The 13,026-nt window shown below is 28.6% G+C and overlaps 1 long non-coding RNA gene across 2 annotated transcripts; it reads left to right on the forward strand.

The window, feature by feature from the left end:
* The first annotated feature begins 5,133 nt into the window (after positions 1-5,133).
* Positions 5,134-7,193, forward strand: LOC106340503. Of its 2 annotated transcripts, none has more exons than XR_001269423.1 (7): positions 5,134-5,475; positions 5,555-5,675; positions 5,768-5,810; positions 6,163-6,227; positions 6,354-6,438; positions 6,539-6,800; positions 6,882-7,193. It is a non-coding gene; the product is annotated as an uncharacterized LOC106340503 (long non-coding RNA). The 2 variants fall into 2 exon arrangements; XR_001269424.1 differs by having other exon boundaries at positions 6,582-6,800.
* Positions 7,194-13,026: the final 5,833 nt, after the last annotated feature.

The raw sequence follows: 13,026 nt of genomic DNA on the forward strand, positions 1-13,026 counted from the left end.
CAAATATTCAACTAAAGTTGATGGAATTGAGTATATCATGTCTTTTTCAGATCTTAAATACCCGAACCCGACCCGGACCCAATATGGACCCGAAAAATTACGGATATTTTATGGGTATTTTAATTATAGACCCGAACCGACCCGGACCCGAGAAGAACAGACCCGAACTCGAACCGAAAATTTCTAAATGCCTATTGGGTCTAAATATTTAGGACCCGAAAAGACCCGGACCCGAAAGGAACCGGTCCGAATCCGACACGAAGACCCAAACGCCCAGGCCGCTTAGCTATTGAAAGTCAATGAGTGCTTTGACATAAAAAAAAAAAGAATGCTTTGACATAAGTTTCTCCAGTGTGATGACAAAGAAAAACAGTTTCTCGCATGTCCCTTCCACGTTAATTTTTAGAGTAGCGAGTTACGAAGTTAAACTTGATGAATTATAAATTGGGAAACTAAATTTTGATCTGCGCAACCGCCCGGGTGTTTGTTTTCACTTTTCTATACATAAATTATTGTTTTTAAACATTAATGGTATATATTTTTAACGTTAATCATACAATTAAATGTTTATATAACTATTTCAAATACAATAATTTTATAATTTACATGTTTTAATTAATCAATTGTTTAAAACCGTACTTATTTGTCAATTCTTATTATATTTTTATCTTATTGTATTTGCATTTAGTTATTAAGGAAATTAATATATTTATGAGAAAACATATTTGAAAATTATTTTATATTTAATTTATGCTAAATTCTAACCTCTGTTTCAAAGCTGTATTTATTTTTACTAATATTTTTTTATGCTTATTCATTTTAAATAATATATTATTGTATATACAAAAGTCTAAGATGTGTTAATTTTTAGACATGTATTATATAGTTTGCTAATTCTAAGCCGTTCTATCATCATATTAGATTTTTAAAATAAACAGTTTATATTTATGAAAATAAAATTTATAAATTTATCAATTAAATATACTTTTATCATATTTATTTAAGTACAATAATTGTATTTTAACATGATCATGACTATAAAGTAGATAAAATAGGATATAATTTATTTATTTTTCATTTTATAAATGATAACTTAAAATACATTAAATTATTGTTAAATATATTTACACAGATTTATTAGAATTTTTAAAACATAATAATAATATATATTATATTTAAAATGAAAATATATTATGATTAAAGTAGTTACAAAGATTTTATATTATAAGCTTTAAAGAAATACATGTTAATTTTTATACATGTATTATATAGTTTGCCATCTTACCAACATATTAGATTTTATTTTTGAACATAAATATTTTACACTTACGAAAATTAAATTTATAAATTTAATACAATTTTATTATATTTAGCTCAATATAATAATTTTCTTTTAATATGATTGATTATGATTATATAATATATAAAATATTACAGAATTTTTTATTTTTCATTTTATAAACGTTTACTGATTATTAATGTATAATAATACTTCAAACTAATTTCGAAATTAGTGAAAATATTTAAATATAATTTCAAAAATGAAGATCTGGTAAAAATCTTTTAAAACAGATTGGTTAGAATTTTAAAATAAATATATTTATATTTAAAATGAAAAGATATTAAAAGATATTATGATTAAAGTATTTTAAAGATTCTATGTATTATTAGTCTTAATAAAATACATTTAATAAGATTTCAAAGTGATGATCCAAATTAAAAAAAAATCACACATGAAAGAAGTCATGATTTCTAATTTAATATATAAGATTGTCACAAATACCACATTTATAGTACCACTTCTCATGTTTACACTAATCATTTTTACCTTCACTTTTAATGAAAGGTAAATGACACTTATACCCTTAAGGTTAACTAATATAGATTTAGGGTTTAGAGTTGAGGGGTGAGGTAGGGTTTTTGGAATGTGAAATTTAGGATTCTAATAAATATATAATTAAATACTTAAAAAATATAATTTTTTTTGAAATAATTGCGATTTTCAAAAAGAAATTTTGAAAAAATAAAAAAAATAAAAAAAAATTCAAAAAAAAAATTTATAAAAAGTTCGAATTTGAAAAAGTATAATTAGAAAACAAGGTAACAAGCTCAAGCCAGAATCAACTTCAATCGAGTGGATTCCGAATCACAGAAAATTATTATGTTAAAACTAAAGTTCGAATTTTAAAATAATATTTTTTTAAAAAATTATTTATTTATTTATTTAAATAAGAATTTATTATATATATAGATAACAAGATTGTAAGGGTCTTTTGCCACTTAATAAAAAATATATTTTTGAAAATGTCTCTTTAGTGGTGGTAAAGATGAAAAGTGGTAACATAAAAATAGTAAACATAAAATTTCCCCTTATAAATTAGGCATAATTACTGTATAAACATTTCTTCTTAAAACATTTTTAACTGAGTTTTTAATTTTATTTTTCCCTCAAAATCCACATAAAAAAAAAGAAATATCTATAAAACATATAAAATTTATATATATCGAATTTTATTTTTATTTTCTTCACATTTTAATAAAATAACACAAATAAAAATTATCTATAAAAAACTTTAATATTTTGAGTGATTATTACAAATTTAACCTTAATGAATGGTAAAGTATACATATTGTTATTACTAAAATTATTTTATTTCCCTTTTTCTTAATAATTTTTTGTTTACTTTTTAATGTTTATTTATGTTTATTTTTAATTTTACATAAATAATAAAAAGGAAATATCTATGAAACATATAAAATTATATATAACCCTTTTAATTTTAGTTTTAGTCATATTTTATAAAACAACATCAATAAAAAGTTTATAAGAAATATATATATATATATATAAAACATAGTCCGAACAAAAAATAATAATAATATAGGTATTTATCTTCAGAAATAACAATATATTTTCATATCTAAAATTTAAAATTATTAATTTATTTCTCCTTAGTTGAGAACAATAAATTAATAGTTTGTGAGCTGTTCGGGACGGTGTTGAGATGCTGCTAGTAAGTTGGGTTGCAGCTCCAGTAGCATGTCTTATGTCGGACGGAACTGCCCTCCTTGTTCTCTCATTAGTGTCCGGTGTAGCATTTTCTCGTGCATGTTGATGACGGTAGTATGCATAACGACGCCAAACTTTTCACTATGAGTGTCGTCATGGTATACCTATGGCCGAGCATTTTTCCACTGGTTCTTCAACCGGTGGATTTTAATATTGCTACAGAAGTGGAGAATTGCTCCATGCATATCTTCATGATTTGTAAGTTTCTATCCTTTATGTTAGTCTTGGTTAGTTTTATGCAGTTGTCTACATTTTTAAAGAAACGTCACGAGTGGAACGTACCGCTACACGGTTGGATTCTTTCTCTCTTATCATATCGACCTTACCAGTTTCGTGAAGTTGTACAGATTTGAAAATTTGTTTGGAGCTTCTGATTCAATTTTGGCTGTTATTCGCTCTTTTTCAAATATCCCAGTGAGAAATTGGGTAAGATGAAGTGGCAATACTCGCTCGTATTAGGAGTAGCCTACTTGCTTCTGCTGTTCAATTTTGACTAAATATGTGGTTAAGCGAGAAGATGTTGGTCATTCTAGGCATACTGACATGAAAGGAAAAGGTTGTAGTCTAGATTGATTGTATTCACCCTCTTCTTCTAGCTCTGCTCTCTTCAAACTACCGCGTAACCAAGAAAATGGTAGACCCATAGTGTATTCAAATTCTCTTTTCAATCATTCGTGTCTCATCTATTTTTTGAGCAATCCATATCTCATCCTTTTGCAACAATGATGTGGTAAAAAAATGTCGTAATCATCTAAAAGTAAGATGAAACAAGTTTAAAATTTTTATGAAAAGGAAAAGATGATCGCTATAGTAATGAAAGTTGCTTTATTAAAAGGTAAGTAAATTATGAAATTAAATGCAGTAATCGTTGATTTATGTAATCAAAACTAATAAAGTAACATGATTTCATTTTGAGATAATAGGATTGGAGGTCTTGCTGTGTGGTTAATTACTTTCAAAAAATCAGTTATAAAATTCTGTAATCATGTAGATTAATAGATTAAATATAAATTTATTTTACGATTTAAAATTAAATTTTCAAACTAACCAATAAATGAAGATTGAAACTTATATATATGATTCATCAATAATAAGACTTCCAAATTCCATTAGTTGGGTATATCTCCGCATATAATCACTTGATTTTCATTTTTACCTTTAGTAAAAGCATTAACATCTTTAGGGCAAAAGTAGTCAACTGATCACAATTCCGTTCCCGAAATCTTGTCATATATTGGAATACAATTTTGATTAAGACGAACAATCAAAGCTCATAATTTACTAGACAAAACTGTTAACATTATACTTATGAACAGCCTTTGTGCAAAGAACATCCTTACCGATTTCACAAAAGCATAACCATACAAGACCAACTTTTTTTGTCTTGCTTCTAGGTATTTCAATTTTCTACACTTCTTCTTGGATATTTTTAGACATTGATTAGTAAGGTCTAATCAATAATTTGATTTTGATAACATCGTTTCATGAACATAAAACCAAAATTTGCATGATGTCTAGCATTATAAAAATGATCCAAATAAAAGGTTGTCCATCGAACCATCTCATGTGATATTTAACAATGATCATATGAACTAAATACCAACTTGAAAAAAATAAGATGAAATTAGAAGTTTAATATGCATTTGAATGAGAATTTATGATAGCCACTTACATTTATGATGTTTCCAAAATAATTTTTAAAATCTTATAACATAATTTTTTTGATATTTATAAAGAGATAATATCTTGTGAGTTCGAATTTTGCTAGCCACTTTATGATACCTTAAGAAGCTACAATTTTTTATATGTTGGAAAGTATGTTTTTTATCCATAAGATACTCTTATATTTTTTGTAACATTTCATATGTAAGATCAAACAATAAGTAAAAGGGAAATATATATGAGCATCAGCTAGGCTATCCAAGCATGCAAATTAAATCAGCCTATCAGAATGCAGTTTAGTGCCACATCATTTATATAAAACAAACAAGACATTCCACGTATGACAATATTAATACAACAAAAGAAACAAACAAAAATATACGCAACACTTCTTACGCAAAAGCCTAAATTCATCCATCTTTTCGTCTTCCACCAACCTGTAACTCTTCCTACGTTAAGATTTTTTTCCTCTTCCAAATCAATCGACACACAAATCTCGAATTCAATCGATAGTCATCGGCGGTTTCGAACACCGACCAATCATAAATCTCCACAACCTTTAACACTCCACCTTCTCCTACTTAAACAGATGCTATATGGGTGTTTCAAAAAAAAAAAAAAAAGTGTTTCAAAAAAAAAAAAACAGATGCTATATGGAATCTGAAACAACCCTATCATATTAAGAATTCCCCTCACTGTCCTATTTATATCGTCTCCCATCCAAAGAGAACCAGAATAGATTGGTAAGAATTTCAATGTTATTTTGTTTCTGAAAAGCTCAACGTTTTATATGATTTTTTTGAGTATTTTTTTTTTTGCAAGATCTACCAATAATCCAAAATCACTCGAAGATCAGGTGTTTATCCTCATCTTCATACTTCCTTATGTATTGTCGTGGTCATCTAAAATTTAATTTATTCAGATACAGTGAGATTTGTGTATGGTGAGCTCCTGGTAATCTAATCTCTTAAGAGTATGTTATTACATATAGTGAACACATTAGATATTTATGCCTCTCTTCTTTTTGTTCTACAGGGCTGCCATGAAGAGAGAATTATTCACCGAAGCTTTTGCAATGGTATGTTTAGACCTTATTTTACTGGTATTGGAGTTTTTTTTCCCATGGTCCATTTTACTCAAACAAGTAAGTTTGTTGGTTTTATTCTAGAAAACCATCATGAAGATTAATATATGTTATGTTCTCCTATTAGTAGACTAATTGATAAAAAATCCTAGATCATGTTGATTTTTTTGGTTCACCTTGATGCAATGAGTTTGTGATGTTCCAGTTAGCTTTTAGTGTTGCTTCTTTGCCAATTATATTCTTTGTAATGATTGGAAAAGTATCTCCAAGCTCTAGATTGGTAATAAGTTCATAAGTTCTCGCTTACTTGAAGCGTGTTTTATCTTCTTTTTGTTGCGAAAAGCAGCTTTACGGTTGGGATGAGAGCTATACAGCGGCAACTTCAACAATCTCCGTATTGAATGAGATATAGTAAGTCTGTTCCGATAAAGCTAATCTGTTACCCCGTAGAATTCATCACATTATTAAAGTGTCCATCTTTCTATTACTGTTTGTTCCTTCAGCGATACATGTTTTTGACACATTGAAATGGTGCAGAAAAATCTCACGGAACAGCACTACTACAACTCATTTGCTTAAAGCAGCACTCAATGCAGTCCATTATGGGCATGGCGGACTTCAGGTAACCTTTTTCAACTACCTTGCTTAGTTGTAGCAACAGTTTCTCTATAGGAAACTCCATCATCTTGGGAGCTACTGAGTTATTCAACTTTGTGTCTCAGCTAATTGTTGTCAGTTCGGTTATGAACATTCTAATCACATCAGAATCAGGCGGTAAGACTGAGCAATTCATGAACATGCTCCCGATCAATCCCTCCGCTAGCGTCAGATGCGATGAAGTCCTGGGCTTTAGCCATCTCTGGTGTCCTTTTAGCCACAGCGGAGATCGCATTCTTCCAAGGATGTCTCGCTTGGCTATCGTTAGGCTATACAATATACATCCCCTTTATCGGTGGACGGACTATGTTTCCTTCTACTCTCGAGGTAACAAAATAAAGATTGGATCTTCAAGAATTTTATGTTGGAGATGTTATAATGTCTTTTTTGGTGTTTGTTTTATTGGAGGGAGGAATAATGGGACTGTTGATAACAACGGTGGTGATTGCGTTGAAGGATCTGTATGCAGAGTTTGTTTTGAATGATCCCAAGAAGACCAATTAGCTGTTGTGGGTTTCTTTAGTCGGAGCTTTCAAGTGCTGTCATGGCTGCTGCTTTGTATTGTGAGAAGGATCATGTAGATCAGTCGAGAAAAATAAATATTATAAATTGTTTATGGTTTTAATTTAGTCTTTTTCTTTGGAATGTTATGTAGTGTACAGCGAGAGATGTGTAGTATGAAATTTCAATTGTTATGTTATATTGTATGTGATCTGAATCTTCGAGGAAAACATGTAAAAGTGTTTGCTGATTAATTGTTTTCAAAGTCGAAAACATTTTCTAAAATGTAGAAAGTTGTATCAAATTACAATAAACCACGTTTTAGTATAAGTGAAGTTGCGAGTCAGAGGGAGCATATGACCAGCTGGTAAAGGATTAGTAGTCTTGGAGTTAGGTAACGATGTAATCAACGTGTCTGCGTAGTTAAGGATTATGCAACAATTGCTTTACGTTGCTCAATGAGAAGAGAGATAAAAACATGGATGCATTCTATTAAAAACGTTTTAAGTATAATTAACCTATAAATGCATAATTTTTGGCTGACAAAAAATACACAATTTTTGATATTATCAGAAACTCCATATTAACATTTTTGAATATTTATTGCTTTCCATCTATTTTATTACTTATACCAAAAATATTTATAAATGTCATATCAATAATAATATTGTTTACTAAGTTAGCATAATTATTGACTCTAAATTTTAGAATAACATGAATAACAAGCCTTTAGTTTTAGTACTGTACAGAAATTAAAATAAATTAAATTTAAAAAATCAGAAATATAAATTATTATTAGATTTAAAATCTTTAATTTCAACATGAAGAGGCATGGAACAGGAAATAAATGAACATGTGAACTTACTATATATTTTATTATTATTGTTCCTAATTCATAAAATTATATATGATTCTCTTTATCTATTGTCAGAAACTTAAATATTCTAATTATAAGTGAATACACTATACAAAAATTAGAATTTAACAAAGTATATAAAATTAGATACCAAAAATTAGGGTAAATTTATAAATCGAAGCAGTCTTCAATAATTTTGACTATATATGTACATTTATACTTTATAAAAATTATTATATTACTTCTTGGAAAATTGTCGTTAATACCACATTCATAGTACAATTTTTCATGTTTACACTAACTATTTTTACCCTCACTTTTAATGAAGGGTGAAAAACATTTATATCTCTAGGGTTAACTAATCTAGACTTAGGGTTTAGAATTGAGGGGTGGGGTAGGGTTTTTGAAATATGAAATTTAGGATTCTAATAACTATATAAACAAATACTTAAAACAAAATTTTTTAAAAATTTAAAAATAGTTTCAAACATAATTTTCGATTTTTAAAAAGAAATTTTGAAAAACTAATTCGGAAAAAAAAATCAAATTTTTTTTTATATAATGGCTCGAATGTGAAAAAGTATAATTCGAAAACATAAAAAAAAATATTTTTATTTTTTTATTTATTTAAATAACTATTTATTTTATATATATAGAGAACAAAGTTGGGAAATTGCCACAAATAAACCATTCATAGTACTACTTTTCATGTATACACTAATTACTTTTACCCTCACTTTTAACCAATGATAGAAGACACTTATACCCCTAGGGTTAACTAATCTAGACTTAGGGTTAAAAATTGAGTGGTATGGTATGGTTTTTGGAATATGAAATTTAGGATTCTAATAAATATATAAATAAATACTTAAAAAATATAAAAAAAATATAATTTTTTTTTTAAAATAGTTTCAAACATAATTTTTGATTTTCAAAAAGAAAATTTGAAAAAAATTAAAAAAACAATTTCAAAAAAAAAAAATTTATAAAAAAGATCGAATTTGAAAAATCGAAAACATAAAAAAAAATATTATTTTTTATTATTTTAAAAAAAATTATTTATTTAAATAATGATTTATTATATAGAGAGAGAACAAGGGTATAAGAATTTTTTGCCACTTAGTGAAGAATATATTTTTGAAAATGTCCCTTTAGTGGTGGTAAAGATGAAAAGTGGTACCATGAAAGTGGTAAACTTGAAATTTCCTCAACAAAGTTATAAAAGTATTTTGTCACTTAATAAAGAAAGTATTTTTGAAAATATCATTTAGTGATGGTAAAGATGAATAATGGTACCATGAAAGTGGTAAACATGAAATTTCCTCTTACTTCTTTGAGCAGTTATTTTTGGTTCAATTACAAATAGTTGTAATTTTTAAGTCTGCATTTTTATAACAGTTTATTATAATTATTAGATTACATGATTAGTGAAAAAATATTTATCAAAATTTTTTACTATAAATAATATTAAAATTATTGAAAACAAATCCACACATCAATCCCTAATAATAATAAATAATGATTTTTCAAAATCAATCAAAAACACAAGAAATGTTATACAAAGAAGCATTAAACATGAAAATGTATTTCTCTTATTCAATATGTTGTTTATTAAAAAAATGTATTTTTGTATTACAACCTCTTAAATAATAGTTTATTAATAAATCAGAAAGAAGCATATAAAAAAAAGAACATGGAAAAAATAAGGAATTTAACTTAAATTGAAAATAAAATCATGTCTAACAAACATACGAAAATAGTATAATTATAACAAAAATATTTATAAATTATAATAGAGCTTATACATAGTGTATATACTACATTTATACAAAACGGAAGATAACACAAATTTCAAAATCTTAAAACACAACAAATATTAAAAAATTATATTCAATACAACATGAAAATGAAAGTAACTAATATACCAATATGCAAACTATAATTAAATAAAATATAGTTCATAATCCACGCGTAGCGTGGAAAAATCTCTAGTACTTCTAAAAGTATGGTATGATTCTATAACTTTCATATTCCCAAAAATATGCCCTTTTTGAAATATAGTTTTGTTTGAACCCAGTTTCAAATCTCATTTGAAGACGAAACCAGAATTATAGTTTCGTAAATAATTTTATTTTTTAATAAATGCAACAAAATTAATTGTTTTAATCTATTAGAATAAAAATAGTTATTGTTCATTTTAGATGAATATATACAACTGCACCAAGTGATCTTGGCCTAGTGGTACCGTCCTGGGTTTGATTCTCTTTGGCCACCCGGGGTGTCTTAAGTAGTAAGAAAATGTGGATCCTGCGGATCTCATAGTGGTTAGTTCTTGGACCTAGAAAGCTTTTGGGATTACACTACGGTTATAAAAAAAAAATATATATACAACTGAATAACTCAAATAATGAGTAAGTAAATTGATCATGATTCTTGTTCTCAAAATTAGCGACATATGTAAGTTAGCAACTTCTTATTATTTAGAATTTTCTTCTACTACAAAATCGTTATTTTAAGTATAAATCTTTATCATTGTGAATTATGAAAATTCAAAAACCTATATATTAAAATATAAAGTTTTTATTTGTAATTATTATGAGACCTAAAACAATTAACAAAATTGATTTTTTTTATCGTAAACTACGAATAAACCTGATTTTTATCCATCCAATCCTGATATGTTTCTGGTCCACGGTTTAACCCGGATCGACCACCGGTTCGGTCCAGGTTTATAAACACTAGAAATAACCCAGTGAGCTATTGCCCGATAGTTTATGTAAGGCGCAATTTGGTTATATGTGACTATCCACAACAATTAATAACCCGATGAGTGTTATAAATTAATGGGAGAAAGAAATTGTCTATATCTCAATTTATGGAGCCCTTTATATATATATAGAGAATTACAATAGACCGTCATAACATTGCTGTAGCTGATTCCTTTTCTTATGAGCATACTTCAAATAATCGATTTTTTTGTTATCTTTCTAAGTATTTTTTTTTTTTTTGAAACACTATCTTTCTAAGTATCTAAAATCTATTGTAAATTAATGGGAGAAAGAAATTGTCTATATCTCATAATTATGGAACTCTTTATATATATAGGGAATTACAATAGACCGTCATAGATAAATGGAAAGTATACAAATCCTAAAGTGATTAGGAAAATGAAATCCTAAGCATACAAAGAAAAGGAAACTGTCTAAGTAGAAAAGAAATATGCCTATTTGGTTATGGCATTCACAAATCGGTTCATAACACTCCCCCTTGAATGTTATAACCATAAGAGCTCGTAATACGCTTTGGATATTGCTTCATTAAAACCTTTCCAGGAAAACCCAGTGGGACAAAACCATGGATAAGGAAAAAGAGTACAACACGTATTACTCCCTCTGATTTGAACCTCACTGAAAGGTTGATGTTGGAAGTAACTTGATGAATAGATCTTCTGAACTGTCACTTGAATGAACATGAAGTACTTGGACCCCTCTCGTCTTCTAGAAGTCGTTGGTGAAGAAAACTTGGGTAGAATATGTTACTTAGCCGTCGATCATCCTATACTCTGATCGAATGGACCTTGACTACACGCGCCTATGGCTTGCCCCATGATAGTTAGTCTTTCTTTACCATCGGCCGCAATCTGATCGAACATATTGAGTTATGGACCTCCAACCCTGCGGCCAAATATACTCACGAATTTCTTGGCTAATGTTGTTGTGATGGTTTGTTTCATAACATGTCTGAGATCTGATAGATAACCTGTATCAACAAAACCAATTAACCCTTCTTTGGGATGGTTAGTATAAAATAAATCAAAATATAGATATGTCTAATCCCGTCCCAGTGCCTTTAGGTCAGATATGAGCTAAGTTTAGATAGTAAATACTCTGCAAACCATGTATCTGGCCTAGTGTAGCTTGCCAGATACATCAAAACTCCTATGGCACTGAGATATGGCATTTTGGGACCAAGAACTTCTTCATCCTCTCTCATTGGACCATGCACACGAATTTGTTCTTTATCAAATCTCTTGAGTACCTTTTTTGTATATGCATTTGATGCACAAGGATTTCATTATTAATGTACTCAAACTGTAAATCCAAACAGAATTTCGTTTTGCCTAGGTTTTTCATCTCAAATCTTTCTTAAGATATTCAGCTGTTTTGGACATGTATCCAGAGGTTCAGATTATCAACATACACTGATATTTTCGAATTTCTTTATGCAATGTTGTTCTCGAGAACTTGTTTTATCTTTGAGCTCAAGAACCTCTGGTACTTCTATCTTTTTATCCACTGGACCATCTAATTTCCTTTCTTATATATATAGTCAGACTTATTAGGAATCTAAAAGTATTTGTATCCACCACAGGGGAGTATATTTCCTCATAACATATTCCTGGTCTATTGTGAGAATCCTTGTGCAATAAGTCGTGCTTTATATCTCACGATTTCTCATATTCATTTCTCTTACTCACAAAGACCCATTTATATCCACTGGTTTATATCATATGGCGTCTATATTATATGACCAAATACGTCTCTCTTCTTTAAATAGCCTAACTCCACGTTTCCATTTTATCCAATCTGATCTTACGAGTGCGCACTCTTATATTGACGTGGGTTCGTGATCCTCATTTATATCCATTAGTTCAAGTGCTACCTTGTGTATAGATATATCATCTATGTGTCGACATTCTTATGTGTTCCATTATGTTCCAGACATGATATAATCGATTACAAACTCATTATTATCAGGACCATTAGTACCCTGAAGCTTGGCGTCCCAAGCCTCAGTGTTTGGTACATTAGAACCGGCCGGCTTTGTTTTCATGTCTAGGATGGTTTCCTCGAGCTCGGATTTTTTTATCATTTTCTGCACCTTTCTTTTGTTTCCGAGGATTCTTATCTTTGGAACCTATCGATGTACCACGTTTCAAACGTTGTCTAGACTCTGTAGCAACTTGATTATGTCCTTCTTGGACTTCATTTCGAATTGGTGCATTATAAGCTGGTATATATGACTTAGCCACTCTCTTTCGGGTCAGCAAATAAGTCTGGTAATTGATTAGCTAGCTTTTGTAAATGTATTATCTTTTGGACGTCTAATTCACATTATTTAGTCCGAGGATCTTGCCAAGACAATGATGGTTGATTAAATGTAATATCTTTTACTCTTTTACCAGCTTATTACTTT

The sequence above is a fragment of the Brassica oleracea genome, chromosome C4, assembly GCF_000695525.1.
Source record: "Brassica oleracea var. oleracea cultivar TO1000 chromosome C4, BOL, whole genome shotgun sequence".
NCBI lineage: Eukaryota > Viridiplantae > Streptophyta > Magnoliopsida > Brassicales > Brassicaceae > Brassica > Brassica oleracea.